The sequence below is a fragment of the Rhinopithecus bieti genome, unplaced genomic scaffold, assembly GCF_001698545.2.
Source record: "Rhinopithecus bieti isolate Rb0 unplaced genomic scaffold, ASM169854v2 scaffold_1618, whole genome shotgun sequence".
Lineage (NCBI taxonomy): Eukaryota > Metazoa > Chordata > Mammalia > Primates > Cercopithecidae > Rhinopithecus > Rhinopithecus bieti.
Genome location: NW_016803937.1, coordinates 2610451 through 2626292, shown reverse-complemented (window position 1 = coordinate 2626292; position 15842 = coordinate 2610451). Strand labels below are relative to the sequence as shown.

The window sequence follows — 15842 nt, the reverse complement described above, 5'->3', positions numbered from 1 at the left end:
AGCACACCAACATGGCACAAGTATACATATGTAACAAACCTGCACATTATGCACATGTACCCTAGAACTTAAAGTATAATAAAAAAAAATAAAATAAATAAATAAATAAATAAATAAATAAAAAAGAAAGTTGAAAAAAGAAATCATGATTCTCTTAGGATGTAGGAGGTGGTGTGAATGCTGGGACAACGACCAGTGCTGTCTACTGTAATTCTCATTTTGGTGATGAGCAGCATGAGGTTCAGGAGGATTAAATTTGCCTAAAGTTGTAGCTGGCCAGGCAAGCATTGGAAACCAGATGTATTTTGGCTCCAAAGTCTTGTGAGTTTTCTGTGAACCCACAACCACTCCCTATAGATTGGGGACAGCTGTGCCAAGCAGTTTGGTAGACTATCGATTACTCAGCCAGCCTGGGAATCGCTGCAGCATTATTGACAATAGCCAAAAGGTGGAAGAAACCCACGTCTCCATTGATGAATGAATGAATCAAGAAAATGGTGCATCCAGGTAATGGAGGGTTATTCAGCTTTTACAAGCAATGAAGTGCAGACACCTGCTATGACATGGATGAACCTTGGGGATGTTCTGCAAAACAGCCAGTCACCCAAGACAAACACTGTATGATTCCACTTTGATGAAGCACCTACAGTATGCAGAATCATAGAGACAGAAAGTAGAAGGCACCAGGCGCAGTGCCTCATGACTGTAATCCCAGCACTTTGGGAGGCCGAGGCAGGTGGATCACCTGTGGTCAGAAGTTCGAGACCAGCCAGACCAACATGATGAAACCTCGTCTCTACTAAAAATACAAAAATTAGCTGGGCGTGGTGGTGCACGCCTGTCGTCCCAGCTACTCAGGAGGCTGAGGCAGGAGAATTGCTTGAACCCAGGAGGCAGAGGTTGCAGTGAGCCAAGATCGTGCCATTGCACTCCAGCCTGGGCAACAAGAGTGAAATTTGAAAGAGAGAGAGAGAGAGAAAGAAAGAAAGGAAAGGAAGAAAAAGATAGTAGAAGGGTGATTGCCAGGGCCTTATGGAGTGGAGATGGGGAGTTATCGTTTAGTGGGGACAGTGTTTCAGCTTAGGAAGATGAAAAAGTTCTGGAGGTGGATGGTGGTGATGGCTGTACAATAGTATGAATATAGTTAAGACCACAGAACTATACACTTAAAAATGGTTATGATGGTAAATATGTTATGTATATTTTACTACAATTAAAAAAAATAATTTTTTAAAAAGTTGTGCTCCAGAGAAAGTGGGCATTTTAACCTCTGCATGGAGGGGTTTGGCTACAATATTCAAAACATCTGTCATGACTCTGGAGCCTCCAAACCTCCTAACTTCACTGGCCACAGTGATGTCCGCTGCCTCTTCCTCTCTTGAATGTCATCTGGAAAAGCGAGTGGTGATATGTGGAAACGCTTTTCAATGTTCCCCTGACAGCAATAGTTGGCCTGATGCTAGAATTCTTCTCCACTGTACACTGACCCCTGTTGTGTGTCTGTATCAATACGTTACATGCCTACATTTTTAGCAATGTGTGACCTTGCACATTTGCTGTCACCCTCCGCCCCTGACATGAGCAGTCTTGCATCTCTCTCCCCAGCCAGACAGCATGCATGGGCCAGAGTCATGTGCTTGGGGAAAAGGTGGGTTGTATCGGCTCCACAACAAGTCAGAGTACAGTGGGCCCATGTTTTGTAAAATGTTTGGCAAATGACTCCTGTGGGTTGCAGAAATCCAGATGGGGGAAGTTTTCTAAGTGTGATGTCAGAATGTTACATCTGCTGATCCCACGGGTGCATGGGGCCAATAAGAAGACGTGACTTAGTTTGTCTGATAAATTGCACGGCATGGAGATCTGGGGGGCACATTCAAACCTGGAAAACAAAGGCCATAATATCTGCAGCCCTCTTTGGGCTTGGGTCTTGTTAGAGCTGGGAGAAGTCTTCACATTGCCTAAAAGAGCTCCCAATTTTATGCACGAGGAAACTGAGGCATGGGGTGGTAGGTAAGGTGAGTTGCTCAAGGCTGCCTAAGGCTGGAACTTGAACCTGGGGCTCTGTAGTCTCAGCATAGCACCCTCAGCCCCAACACGCTGGACCAAGGCAGAGATTAAGGTCCTGGGTGTAACATCAGACTGCCTGGAGGGCTAAGGCTCTGTTCCATCTGCTGAAAAGCTGTGCCACCCTGGGCAAGTTCATTCCTTTCTCTGAGCCTCAGTTTCCTCATCTGAAAGCAGGGATTACAACAGGGCTTATAGGTAGGGGTGTGTGTGTGCTGGGGGGAGCTAAGTGGTAGTGAAGATGATGAGTGTAAACAGATGATGGACAGCAGCATGTGCCCAACATTTCATGTCCAAATTCTCACTATGCCCACTCAGCCTCCATGCAGCGCCACAACACGGGTACCACTGTCCTATCCTCTCCCATTTAATAATGAGGCAGCCAAGGCTACTTAAGAAAAGAAATGAGGCGGAGCCTGTGGCATCCAAAGATCCCAAACCCTAAACCTCTTTTACACATAGCTGAGAAGAAATGCATTTACTTTTCCTGGCCTTGGGCCAGTGGGTTGTTTAGAAACCTTCAAGGGAGCAGGAAGATGCAGCCCACAGCACGGAGACGGCCTTCCCGGGTCCTCGAGAAACAGGTATTTCATGCCATGTTGGCACAAAAGTGCCTGCCAACAATCCCTGTGCTTGTCTGCCTGGCCTGTTGGGTAATTTTACAAATTGGTTTTTGCTGGCAGGGGAGGTGGGTGGATGTAGGTAGTGGAATATTCCAGTAGGTCACAGGTTCAGATCCAGCCTGGTGGCTGCTGACTTCTGGAGTCATCTGCCCTCTGAGAAGTTGTTTGCTTGTATTGATTGGGACCCTGGATCAACGCATTCAGCGAAGCCTGTTAACCTACTTGATTCCAGGCCTGTGCTACCTGCTGAAGACACAGGGGTGAGCGAGACTGTTATCTTGTGTTGATGAAAGTTTAAGTCTAGTAAAAAAGGGAGATAATCATCCAAGCTTTAACAAAGACTGAGGGTGCCCAAGTTCCCCCTCCTCCTGTTTAGTTTCTCACGGTTGGCAAATAAGTCAATAAATAAGCAAATTTTAAAAATATGTATATCTCAAGATGAGGATGGAAACCTCATTCTTGAATGGGGTTATTGACACATCCAACGTAAGGTCTCTGGGAAAGACAGCGTTCTGGGATAGCCCGTGCTTCCCTTGTCTTCTCCCTGTCTCTGCCAGAACTGAAGGTAACTGGACCCTCATCAGGAAGGATAGATATAGCTTACCTGTCCAGGTGCAGGCTGAGGTGCTGAACATCTAGGAGTGAAGATGGGAGCTGCTCCAAGAAGAGGCAGAGAACAGAGCTCGCCTCTAGGACAGAGTCAAGTGATTGTGCACTTGCTTCAGACGTCACTGCTCAAAATAGCTGCATGAGAGGCTGCGGTGAGCCAAGGTCACGACACTGCACTCCAGCCTGGGCAACAGGGCAAGACTCCGTCTCAAAAAATAAAAAAAAATAAAAAAAACGAAATAGCTGTATGACTCCTCCTCCTTTTTACTTGGGGGAGAGAGAGTTTGAGGTGGAAAGAGGAGAGATGGGCAGGAAGAACGGGTTCTCACCACGCTTTCCCACTGGTGAGAGAACAGGTACGTGTCCTCCTTTGGGGAAAATCCAGGGGCAAATACAGGGTGCCAAGAGAGCGAATTTCAGGAACTCCTCCTTGTCCTCAAGGACGAGACCATGGATTCCAGATCCAGAGGACAGGTAGATGTCGGCCTGGCAGAGGTGGGGCTGGGGAGGAGGTTTTAGCCGGCGATTACTGCTGATCAAAATCCCCAAGGAGAAAGAAAATATAGCCTGCCTAGGAACTGAAAGAAGCTTGGAGTGTTCAGCCTAAAATGAGGCATTTTATGTAAATTAGTGGGCATGATTCCTGCTACATTGTATGTACCTGATGGCTTACGGTTATTTTGCAGAAGTTTACTTCTTACTGGGTGGAGACACTTGGCATTTGTAAATGAGAATAACAATTTGAAGGAAGATAAGAACAAGAACAAAACCTCCTATAGCATAAACAGGTATCCCTGCATTAAACATCTCTGAGTGGATTCCTAGGAGCTGAGGGGGCTCCGTGGGGAGGGGGCTGTGGGCGAGGAAGGCTGGAGAGGAAAGCAGGTGCTGAGCTCGGGGGATATTTGTGCTTTCTCTTGAGGGCAATGGAGAGTCATTTAAGGAGGAGCTGGCTGTGATCAGGTGTGGGTTGGAGGACATCACAGCTTGCAGGGGGACCAGTTGGGAGCGGCTACCAGCATCCAGGCAGGGAGTGCAGGAGCAGGGCGGTGGAGGTAAGGTGCTGCCGGGATCCAAGAGACATGTGGGAAGTGTGATTGACAGGTCCCTGTGCTGACTGGATGGAAGGTGGAAAGAAGGATGAGTTGGAAATGATTCTTGGGGACTACCAGGCAGGAGATGGGTGAGAAGGAGAGGTGAGATGGTGCTGGGAGTCCAGGCAGGGACCTCAAGCTGGTTGGGACTCAGGAGAGAGCAGCAGACTGGGGAGAGAGGCGGTGATGAGTGTGGTGATTTAGGACAAGATTCCCAGGGAAGGAGGAGCGTGAGAAGACTTGGAGTAGAACCTTAGTAAACCAGCATATGAAGAGCGAACAGGGGATGGGGGGAGACTGTTTCTTGGACAGAAGGCTCCGTGGATCAGAGCCCTCAGCTCTGAGGGCTGGAGGGGATAGAGGGCTCAGCTTGGATGCTCATGTGACCTCAGTCAGCAGATGCTCTATTAAGTGCCAACTGTATGCAGAACCCAGCACTAGGAGCTTTGTGAGCCCTGAGGAGGCATAAGACAGAACCTGGAGGCTTCATTATTTAATGCTTTTATTTCTCACATACACCACTTGAGATATTCCTTCCAGAACTTTCTGTGCCCCTCAAAAATGGGGATGTGAGCAGCCTGGGTCTGTGGTCCCTGAGTTTGGCTGATCTCAGGACCAGTTTAAGAAGTGAAGAGAAGTGGATGCTGGACCCTTCCCTAAGCAGAGACTAATCCTATATGGGCATCACCTGAAAATCTCTGTTGAGAGTACCTGTTTCCTGTTGCCACTGTAACAAATTGTCACAAAGTCAGGGGCTTAAAATCAACACAAATGTATTTTCTCATAGTGATGGAAGTTAGAAGTTCAAACTGAGACTTATGGGGTTCAAGTCAAGATGTCCACAGTGCTGGTTCCTTCTGCAGGCTCTGGGGGAGGACTCACCTTTGTCCCTTCAGCCTCCAGAGGCTGCCCACGCCCCCTGGCTTGTGGCCACGCCACTCCAATCTCTGCTCGTGTCACCCCCTCACCTTCTCCTGTCTGACCTTCCTGCATCCCTCTCAAAGGAGACCCCTGTGAGTATAATCTAGGATAAGCTTCACATCACAAGGTCCTTAATCCTGTCTGCAAAGTCCCCTTGCCAGGTAAGGTCACATTGACAGGTTCCAAGGATTAGAACGTGGACATCATTTGGCGGCCGTTACCTTGTTTATGTCACAGGGGGAAAGACATGTGTCTCTAGGCTGTCCTGCATCACGGTTATTGGCACTAACCAGCCAGGCTCTCCCATGCCCCGGCCACTGCTGAGCCCACCCTGCACCCTGGCTGCCCCCCACACCACCGGAGAGTACCTCTGCTCCACTGGGGCCGCTCAGATCTTCCTTCCTAGATCTTCTCTTCGTGCCTAGTGCAATGATTCTCAAACCTTACGGCCCACTCAAATGGCCTGAGGGATCTTGTTAAAATCTAGCTCCAGCTCTGCAGTCTGGAGTGGCGCCTGATACAGCCTTTCTAGAGACTTCTGAGGATGCAGATGGCGCTAGTCGTGGATCACATTTTGAAAGGCGAGGCTCGAAGGGGCATATTTCATTGAGTTTCCATTCACTCCAGACCCCCTTTGCCTAGAAGAGCACTTAGCACATAGTAAGTGCTTGACGAATGCTCATGAATGAATGGTGTCTCCATGGTAACGCCCTGCTTCTCAGGACCAGGATCTCAGCATCTTTTTCCAAGTCTTGTCAATAGGCCCTTGGCTACTTTGGAGCTGTGAACAGAGATGAACAAGCCACAGAAGGCACCACATTGACTTGATGAATAACAGACCAGACGGGCAGGCAGACACTGGCCCCCTTTACCCCTGTAACATGCTACCTCTATTATTTATATGCTATTTGACTTGCTTATGGGTAACTCAAAACCTTAGGTTGCCACACCAACCCCACTGCACCTCTGTTAAATTAGGGCCAATTGGGCTGAAGCAGCCCCTCTGAGCCCTCCCCATTGCCTGCGTGCGTTCCTGACTACTGTTAGGTCTCCCAGAGCTTACTGGGAATGATCCCCAGCCCTGCCCGGGCTTGGGAGCCTGCTGCAGACTCACTGCAGGTTCTGTTTATTATTGTAGAGAAGCAATTTTCCAGGGGGTTGAAATACTTGTTAAAATTAAGGTGAAAAATGTAAACCACAGCCAGGCCCTGTCACCTGACGCTTCCAAAGCCTCTTGTTTCTCCAGGCACCCCCTGCTGCAGGTCTCAGCTCCGGTGAAGAGAAGGCCAGCTGCCCAGCAGACAGGGACAAGGAGTGTGCCCACAGCTCTGGGGCAGGCACAGCTGTCCTAGGGACTGGAAGCACCTGCTGAGCTCGTACAAAAAAGGCTGCTTGGGAAGGCTGAAGAAATCCATTTGTGTGAACTTAACGAATGATTAGAGGAGAAAGAAAAAGAGCCTGCAAAACCCACGGGCATTTTAGGGACTGACCATCCGCTTGGAGTCAACTCTAGCTCATAATGAATGAAGTAAATATTCCGTCCCAGCCTGAGGACTCTCAGCATCTTGGCATCTTGGGGTCTGCATTACATCAAAGGGAAAGGATGAAGCATTTTGACAACTTTAAATACCAACGGCAGTGCCTATTCAAGGAAAACCACAGAGGGGTTGCCTCCCCTACCCAGAATGCCGATTCTGTGTCCTAGGAATTACTACTTCTTTTTATTATTATTATTATTATTATTATTATTATTATTATACTTTAAGTTCTAGGGTACATGTGCACAACGTGCAGGTTTGTTACATATGTATACATGTGCCATGTTGGTGTGCTGCACCCATCAACTCATCAGCACCCATCAATTCGTCATTTATATCAGGTATAACTCCCAATGCCATCCCTCCCACCTCCCCCCTCCCCACAATAGGCCCTGGTGTGTGATGTTCCCCTTCCCATGTCCAAGTGATCTCATTGTTCAATTCCCACCTATGAGTGAGGACATGCGGTGTTTGGTTTTCTGTTCTTGTGATAGTTTGCTGAGAACGATGGCTTCCAGCTGCATCCATTTCTGCAGGCACCCTCCCTCACTTTTTTTTAAAGATGGGAAAGGAGGGCGATTTAGGGAGACTTAGCCTTAAAAGCTCGCTAAAATGGCACTGGCTGCAGCAGGAGGATGGAGCTGGAAGTGCCCTGTGCTATGGGGGAGGGACTGTCACCTCGGGGCTCTGCAGGAAGCCACATTCGCTCAATTAGGTCCAAAGAGGAGTCAGGCACCTTTGGGGATGGCCTTCCCAACTTCCTCCAGAGATTAGATTAGCAAATGGGGAAAACAGTAGATTTTTATTAAACATGAATGAATCTGAACTTTCTTCCAAAGCAGGTTCAAGTTCAGGATACATCTTTGACAGTTTTTAGCAGCCAGCTCAGTGCTTGAAGCGGCCCTCCACACATATTTTTCAGATGATGTATCATTTCTGATATAGAAGATGATGGAATGTGGATTTCAGGATCTGGGTTCAAAGCCCAGCTCTTCAGCTGTTTGGGGCTGAGTGATGTCAGGAAATCCCTAGTCTGTGGGACTCTCTCCATCTGCGAAGGTGTTAGGAGGCTAAAATAAAGAGGGGACCCTACCAATTCTCACAGGTGACATGTGAGAAGGCGGTGATGCGATGCTTGGAGACTTGATGGAGGAGGGGCTGTCAGAGCCAGGCAGGTGTGGCTGTGATGAACCTCCCTCTGTCTCAGACTCTGCTGCTGTGCAGGGCGACGGGGCACCTGCGAGACATCCAGTCCTAGGGAGCTGTTTATGTTCCTGACACTGAGATCATTAAAGCCCCATTGATCCCAGATTAGAAATAGGGTGATACATCCAAGAAGCAGAGACTCACGACTGCGAATGGTACCTCTCCACCTGGTGTTGTCCACATATCATATCAACAGGAGATGATCTGTGGGAACTCACAGTGGGGGCACCATCGTCAAGGATGCCAAAAGGACTCAGAGACCTGGTTGAGGTCCCAAGATGAAATACCATGGTGGGGACATCCCCTCTGTCCCTTGAGCAAAGGAAGAAGGAATTAGCCCAAGTCTCAGAGCTCATGGGACCCCAGATTCTAGACATACCTAGTTATTCTCATGGCCACTGAAAAAGGAGTTATAGTGTGGATTTCTGCTGTTCAATGAGCTTTGGAAAAAAGTGTTGATGGACATCAGTCAGTTTTAAAAATTATCAGATGAAACTTCCACCTTGTAACTAATTTAAAATAGTATAGACAAAGGTACTTCTGGAGCGGGGCTCTCCAGCGCAGCTCACTAGAGCCAGGCGCTGGGCTGAGCACTGTGGGTGCCATCTCTCTCAGTTCTCAGACCCAACCTGTAGGGAGATATTGCCACTGCGCCCATTTCACAGACGTGAAAGCATGCACAGAATAATTTTTAAAAATCACACACCAAAAAGTGAGCAGAAATAGTGAGTTGGGGAGGAGGACTTTGAAACAGGCAGACGTCAGAGCCAGCGTGGTTCTCTACCTGGCTGTCAAGTCAGGGTGTGTGTGTGTGTGTGCATGTGTGCTAAACACATATTCAGTTCTGCGATTTTTTCATTTGCAGAAACGTTTGGAGTGTATTAATCTGCTGCTTACTTTCGAAAATGCCATCAGCCTCTTTCCGGTAAGCATGTAGTGGGCCCCTCCTTCAGAAACTGCGGTGTGTGGTTGGGAGGTGCAATTGTTTGACCATTTCTGAGTAGCGCTCATTTCTGCAGGCTTCTGCCAGTTTGGAGCTGTCGCAGGCAAGGCTGCCGGGGACCTCTTTGCCCCTTTATGTTTGGGCACCAATGGTTGCTTTGCTGTAGGAAAGACGGTGAGATTTCCGGGTAGGACGCAGGCGCTGTTGGCGCTGGGGCATGGCAGCAGCTCTGCTGGCTTGATGTGAACTGTGCGTGGTTTGGGGGTGAACCGGATGAATAACTGCGCAGCCTGCCAGGCCCTCGCGTGAGTCTAGGACAGATGAGGAACCCAGGAATTTAATTCCAGATGATTACCTCCTCCTTTTGAACGCTGAATCTCGCAGGAGAGCTGCCAGGGCTCTTCACAAATCCAGGGCAATTCAGACGGTGGGTGGTCTCCTAATCACCAGGCAATTAGATGTGAGGAAGCATTTCCCCGCAGACGTGCGCATTTATTCAGCTGCTCGGTGAGCTCAGCGCGGGCCTCCTCTTGCATCCCGACAGCGCAGGAAGCTGGGGGAGCGGCACCCGGCCCTCTGTGTCAGTGCCTGGGAAGCGCCTGAGGATTTCTGGGCGACCAGGAGCCAGGGCCGCCACCGTTCCCGGGACAGGGAAGAGGAGGTTCACATTTCACTCCTGGAAGGAGAAAATGGAAAATGTTCTACCAGGAGGCACGAATCACTCTGGCACATGCTGTAATAGCTGCAGCGGGAACGAATTCAGCCCATGACATTTGAATGTACGAGAAATTCTCTTTATTATCAGTTTCTCCTCAATCCAGTTGCAACTCTCTCCTGCCCAGCCCCATGCATCAGGGTTTTCAAGAGATTTAATTTTGGTCCTTTACCCTTTTAGGGGGTTGGGCTGAGATCCTTAACATCCTCCAGAGTATGGTAAGGGCCTCAGGGGGTCTCAAGCCATCAGAAATATTTGGGGAGGGGTCTGGTGCTCCTTCCACCAGGGTCTCACTGTAGAGGCAACGGTGGTGCACAGTCACATCTCCCGTCGTGAGGAGCTGTTGAAGACACAGGTGCGTGGAGGGGCGGCCAGAGCCTGCTAAGAGCCGCAGGAATGTCCGACCCAAACTCTAGGGCAGGAAGAGCAGCGGGAAGCCTTGGGAGGCCAGCCAGCCATTTAGCTCCTCCCTGGGAGCCATTCTCTAGCAGAGCTGCCAGAGTCATAAATAAAAATACAGGATGCCCAATTAAATGTGCATTTTACATAAGCAATTGTATTCATGTCCTGTGGCTGCTGTAACAAATCACCTCAATCTGGGGCGCTTAAAACAACAGAAATTTATTATCACAGTCTAGAGGCCAAAAGACCAACGTCAAGGTGTCAGGGCTGGGCTCCCTCGGGAGGATCCAGGACCCTTTTGGCCTCTTCCTGCTCCTGGGGCCTCCAGGCGTCCCTTGGCTCGTGGCCGCATTGCTCCAGCCTCTGCTTCTGCCCTCACACGGGCTCTTCCCTGCGCGTCTCTCCTCTGTCTTCATGTCATTCGTATGAGGACATCAGTCACTGGACTTAGGGCCCGCCCTACTTCAATATGACCTCGTCTTAACTAATTACCTCTACAAAGAACCTATTTCCAAATAGAGTCACCTTCTAAAGTTCCGGGTGGGCACGAACTTCTTGGTGGACGCTATTCAACCCGTAATAACAATGAAAAAGTTGTTTTACTTCTGCAGGACCTATTCTATGCGAAAATAGTTCTTTTTTTATCTGAAATTCAAATATTACAAGAGACCTACTTATACTAAAAAGCTATTCATTTTTACCTGAAGCTCAAATATTGCATGAGACATAGATATTAAAATTATTTGTTGTTTATCTGAAATTCAAATGTTGCATTGGATATGCTTATACTAAAAAGGCATTCCTATTTTATCTGGTAACTCTCTTCCTGCGTCCCCCAGCGTCCGTGTGTGTCCTGCCCCTCTGCAGTTCCGCCGTCTTGCAGGCCTCCATGGTTCCGTGGGAGATAGAGAGCGCAGGTCACCCACCCCGGGGACACTGCAAGTGGTTACACCCTCCCCCACCCTTCACCCCCCACACCCCCCTCCCCACCCCAACTGGTGCAGGGCCCCAGTCCTGTGGCCTGTGAGGAGAGCTCAGACTTTGGAAATCTGAATAATGCTTGCTCTCGCCTTCCTGCATGGGGTAGGGAAGGAAATGCTTTAGTGAGATTGCAAAGCAGGAAAAAAAAAAAAGTTCAATAACAGTACTCTTTTCTCTGTATCCATTAGAGATGTTGGTGAGACAGCAGCCACTGCTCCCCTGGTCCTGAGAACAAGGGGCAGTACCAAAGCTGGTCAGGTTTCCTCCTACAGATAAGGGAGCGGGGAAGAGGAGAGAACCTTGACGACCTTGCTTATTAATTCGGCAAAATTTATTAAGGTTGGGTGTGTGGGGGATGTGTGCAGTTGAGCAGATAGGAATCCACAGGCTGTGACCCATATCCTTGTTTGGGGCAGAGAGACCCGGGCACAAAGCCACGTAGGGCACATGGAGTGGGATGGGGGTTGCGGTTGCTGTGGCCCGTTCTGTGCAGAGTCCTGCACAGGGCCAGTTCTACAACAGCCCAGCAGGCTCAGTGAATGTTCCTGTTGACACCCGAGGGACGCTGAGAGGTAGCCACAGTCCTCAAAGGTCACACAGTTGGTTAAGTGAGGGAGTGGAAGTGACTGACTCCCCTTTGGCCTGACTCAGAGCCCACACACGTGGAAACCCAAACCTTGAGCTGTTCCTTCACTTGGATGTGCATGTATTTCTTCCTTCCTTGGTAATAATTGCTTTTACCATGGGGCTGGGAGGCTGGGAGAGGCTCAAGGCCACCACGGCAACATCACACGTGGCCCCAGACTCAACAATAATATGGACAGTCCTATTGCCACTTCTAGAAATTCAGGATAAAAAATATAATGTGCTTGTACCCTGGGAGAAAAAAATGACACAACAGTACCCATCACCAATTACCCAAATAACATGCTTTACCACCCCCTTTTTGTAAGAAGCAAAATTACTTAAAAGTATAAAAAGGAATAGTGAGAAACCACCCATGGAAAGGATTCTGTACACTTTTAAACGATCAGGATAAACTGAAAATTTGTGTATTTAAATTGATGTCTTAGTCTGTTTTCTGTTGCTATAACTGAACACCTGAGACAGGGTAATTTAACAATGAAGGAATTTATTTCTTTAGTTCTGGAGACTGGGAAGTCTCCAGAAGGGTGGCATCTGGTGAGGGCCTTCCTGCTGGTGGGGCTCTCTGCAAGGTCCCATATGGGAGTTCAGGAATTATTTATTATTAGTTCTGGAGATTGGGAAGTCTCCAGAAGGGGCGGGCATCTGGTGGGAGGGCCTTCCTGCTGGTGGAGACTCTGCAAGGTCCCATGGGGGTGCAGGCATCTCAGAGCAAGGGGGCTGAGCCTGCAAGTCAAGCCCTCCCTTTCTCCCCCTGGAAAGCTGCTCGTTCCCACCCTTACAACCTCATCTAATCCTAATCACATCCCAAAGCTTCCACCTCTCCGATAACAGAGGCAGATTTCCTGTCCTCTTACTGTCACCATGGGGACTAAGTTTCAACATGAGTTTGGGAGAGGACAACATTCAAACCGTGGCAGTTGACTTAATGGATACAAAACAAAAGTTGTATTACAAATGGAAATTCAAGGGTGGTGTCAACCCAGATGCCACCTTCTCCCCCTTGTTTTCAGGGACTAGGCTTTGTTTCCAACTTTGGCTTTCTCAGGGAGATTAGTTAAAGCCCTGCCATCCTGGAGGGACCTGACCAGCCCTAACCCCAGCCCACCCTGAGGTCCAGCTCTAGAGTTCTCCTTATGTCAGATGGCCCCTTATACCCTGAAGCCTTAAACGACACCCACCACCATGATCCTACTGGACAGTGCCCTAAAATCCTCCCATGAAATGGATCATTTCATGCCTGGAAGGCAGGAGGAAGCTAAAACCCCACAGTGTTTTCTCCAGTTGTTGGACTGTCTGCCCCACGAGGGAACAAAAGCCCTGTCAATGAGCATGGATCCAGAAGCCTAGGAAATCAGGCTGGAGCCTTCCTTCCTTCTGCTGTCTGCAGTGACCACTCTGGATTTGGGATCCGGCGTCCCTGAGACTGTAAACATCTGGGTGAGAGTCAGCCGTGGCTGAGCCTGTAATTACTGGCTGCAGCTTCCCTACGGCGGCACGGAGGAGGTGGGTGGAGAACGGTTAGCAGCGCCTGTGTGATACGAGTCCCTAAAAACACTCTCAATCAATGGGCAGATTGAGCCTTCCCAAACCATGCCACATACCAGCGTCTGTGACATGTGGTCCAAATCAAGTTGGCTTAGCCTTCCATCTGGAAGGATATCATTAGAGGTAGTTGAAACCAGGAAACTTCACACCAAAGACATGAGACCATAGTCTGAAACAATGTGGTATTCACTTCCAGCTCCATACAGTCCTTGGGTAAATGGTGGCTTAATGTTTGGCCTCAGAAGACTTTGCTCTTTTACTAGAGGCTAAATTTGTCCCCGAGTGCCCATGGCCCTGTGGAAAACTTGGGCTAAGACTTCAGATATGACTTAACTTTTGGTCAAGATACAGACATGCATTCATGCAAGTAAACAGACGCATGCCTGTGTGTCTGCCGCATGCAGGGGGTGGTGGGGAGAGGAGAAGGAAACCCACAGTTTTTCTGTTGTTTCAGGGACCTGTTTCAGGCCTAAAGTTTCCTAAAACAGTGGTGCGCGTGTTTGTTCTCCATCCTCACTTAGCTCTGAGCACTGTGAGTCACAGCTTCACGGCAAAGCGCTTGTGTGCAGTGAGCAGTGGTTCACTCCTGGCTTTTGGACGTGCAGGTCTCAATGTGCTGTGAAGGAGGGTGCTCCCCAGAGAGCAGCCCTGCGACAGATGGATGGAAGGACCCCTGAATGGCTGAATTGAGAAGAATGAGCATATTAGGAGGCCATAGCATTGGGGAACCTCTCAGGCAGACAAAGCCGTGGAAACTGCAGACTTATTTGTATGTTTTAGTAAACACCTTTGCTTCATTTTCCCTGTCTCTGCCTGGACTGAGGGTCGCCTCACCTCTCCTAGTGTCCAGAGCCTCCTTCAGCACAGATGTTTCAAACCTGAGTTCTCACAAACAACAGGGTCCAGCCCTTCTCAACACGGGAAAGCCCTTGAGCCATCTTCGATTTGTGTGTTTTGATCTAATTGCACTACTGCTTGTTATGCTTGTTTTTAGCAGTGAGTGCTGGTTTAATTTGTTCCTTTCTGGTCTCCCAGCCCCACTCCAGAATTTTGGCTCCAGGAGAGGAGGGGCCCTGAACTGGCATTTTCAGTGAAACATCCCAGTGCCCTGAATCCAGTAAGCAGCCAGGTGTCTGTTGGCTTCATGGTTTAATGACCTACAATTTGAAGAATCGCAGAGATGAATTAAAAAGTTAGAGCCCCTTGAGAGGCTCCCCGATCCAGTTGCACTTCCTGCTTAAGAAAAGTAAAGAAAAACAGGAATGAAAACATAACCCAATGGGTTAGTTCCACGCTGGCCATTGACGAGGTTGCAGCCACCACCAGAAGAAGGCCAAACGGTTAGAAAGATGTGATGGTGAGGAAGATGAGCCTCATTATCGACTGTCACCCACAGCCCTGCACAGGTGCTCAGAAAATACTTGATGTCTAGTTGAGGTTTGTGGAGTCCTAATTAGGGAGGGGGAGTCAGGCTGGCAGGACCCAGGGAAAGCAAAAAGAGAAGATAGATAAGCTCCAAGTCTGCCTGTCTTCATGGTCCAGAACACATAGTCATCCTGCACAAGTAACTCACAATCTTCCTGTGTCCAGCTATCATTAGACCCTTGGCTGATAGAAAAATGCAAGCTAGCGAACCACAACCTTGTTGTTATCAGTACTGCACGTCACTCTGTCCGCCACACAGCACAAGAACCACCCTATAAAGTCCCCAGCAAGCCTTTGTCTCCTTGCCGTCAGCTCCTCTCTTGCTGGCCTGCCTGTTGTCTCCTTGCCATGTATTTTCCTACTTTAATAAGTTTGCTTTTCTTTCTTTTTTTTGAGAAGAAGTTTTGCCTCAGCCTCCCAAGTAGCTGGGAATACAGGCGCCTGCCACCACATCCAGCTAATTTTTGTATTTTTAGTAGAGATGGGGTTTCACCATGTTGGCCAGGATGGCCTTTTCTCTTGACCATCTCATGATCTGCCTGCCTCGGCCTCCCAAAGTGCTGGGATTACAGGCATGAGCCACCACGCCTGGCCTAAATCTGCCTTTCTTTATCTGCAATTGTCTTTACCCTGAGCCGCTGGCCCCAGATAGTCACTGCTCACCCATGACAATATTTCACCACTGAGATCATTTATCCTTGAAAAAATGAGTAGAATGGCCACAGAATTGTGTCCAAAGAATGAAGAAGCAAAGCAGTCTTGGAGCCTTAGGAGCAAAACACCTCCATTACTAATGTCCTCCCAATCCACCAAGCCCCAGCCAGGAACGGTTCCCCACTTGTGAAGTGTCTGATAAGTTCCTCCTTCCTTCCTTCCTTCCTTCCTTCCTCCCTTCCTTCCTCCCTCCCTTCCTTCCTTCCTTCTTTCTTCCCTTCCTTCCTTCTTTCTTCCCTTCCTTCCTTCTTTCCTTCCTTCCTTCCATTTCTTCTTTCCTTCTTTCCTTCCTTCCTTCCTTCTTTCCTTCCTTCCTTCTTTCCTTCCTTCCTTCCTTTCTCTCTCTTTCTTTCTTCTTTCTTTCAATCTTTCCTTCCTTCCTTCCCTCCCTCCCTCCCTCCCTCCCTCCCTCCC

General features: G+C 48.8%; 1 long non-coding RNA gene across 2 annotated transcripts; it reads left to right on the top strand.

The window, feature by feature from the left end:
• Positions 1-3459: 3459 nt before the first annotated feature.
• LOC108520851 (uncharacterized) lies at positions 3460-11079 on the top strand. Of its 2 annotated transcripts, XR_001883039.1 has the most exons (5): positions 3460-3652; positions 3983-4084; positions 4219-4351; positions 8921-8980; positions 9075-11079. It is a non-coding gene; the product is annotated as an uncharacterized LOC108520851 (long non-coding RNA). The 2 variants fall into 2 exon arrangements; XR_001883038.1 differs by lacking the exon at positions 4219-4351.
• Positions 11080-15842: the final 4763 nt, after the last annotated feature.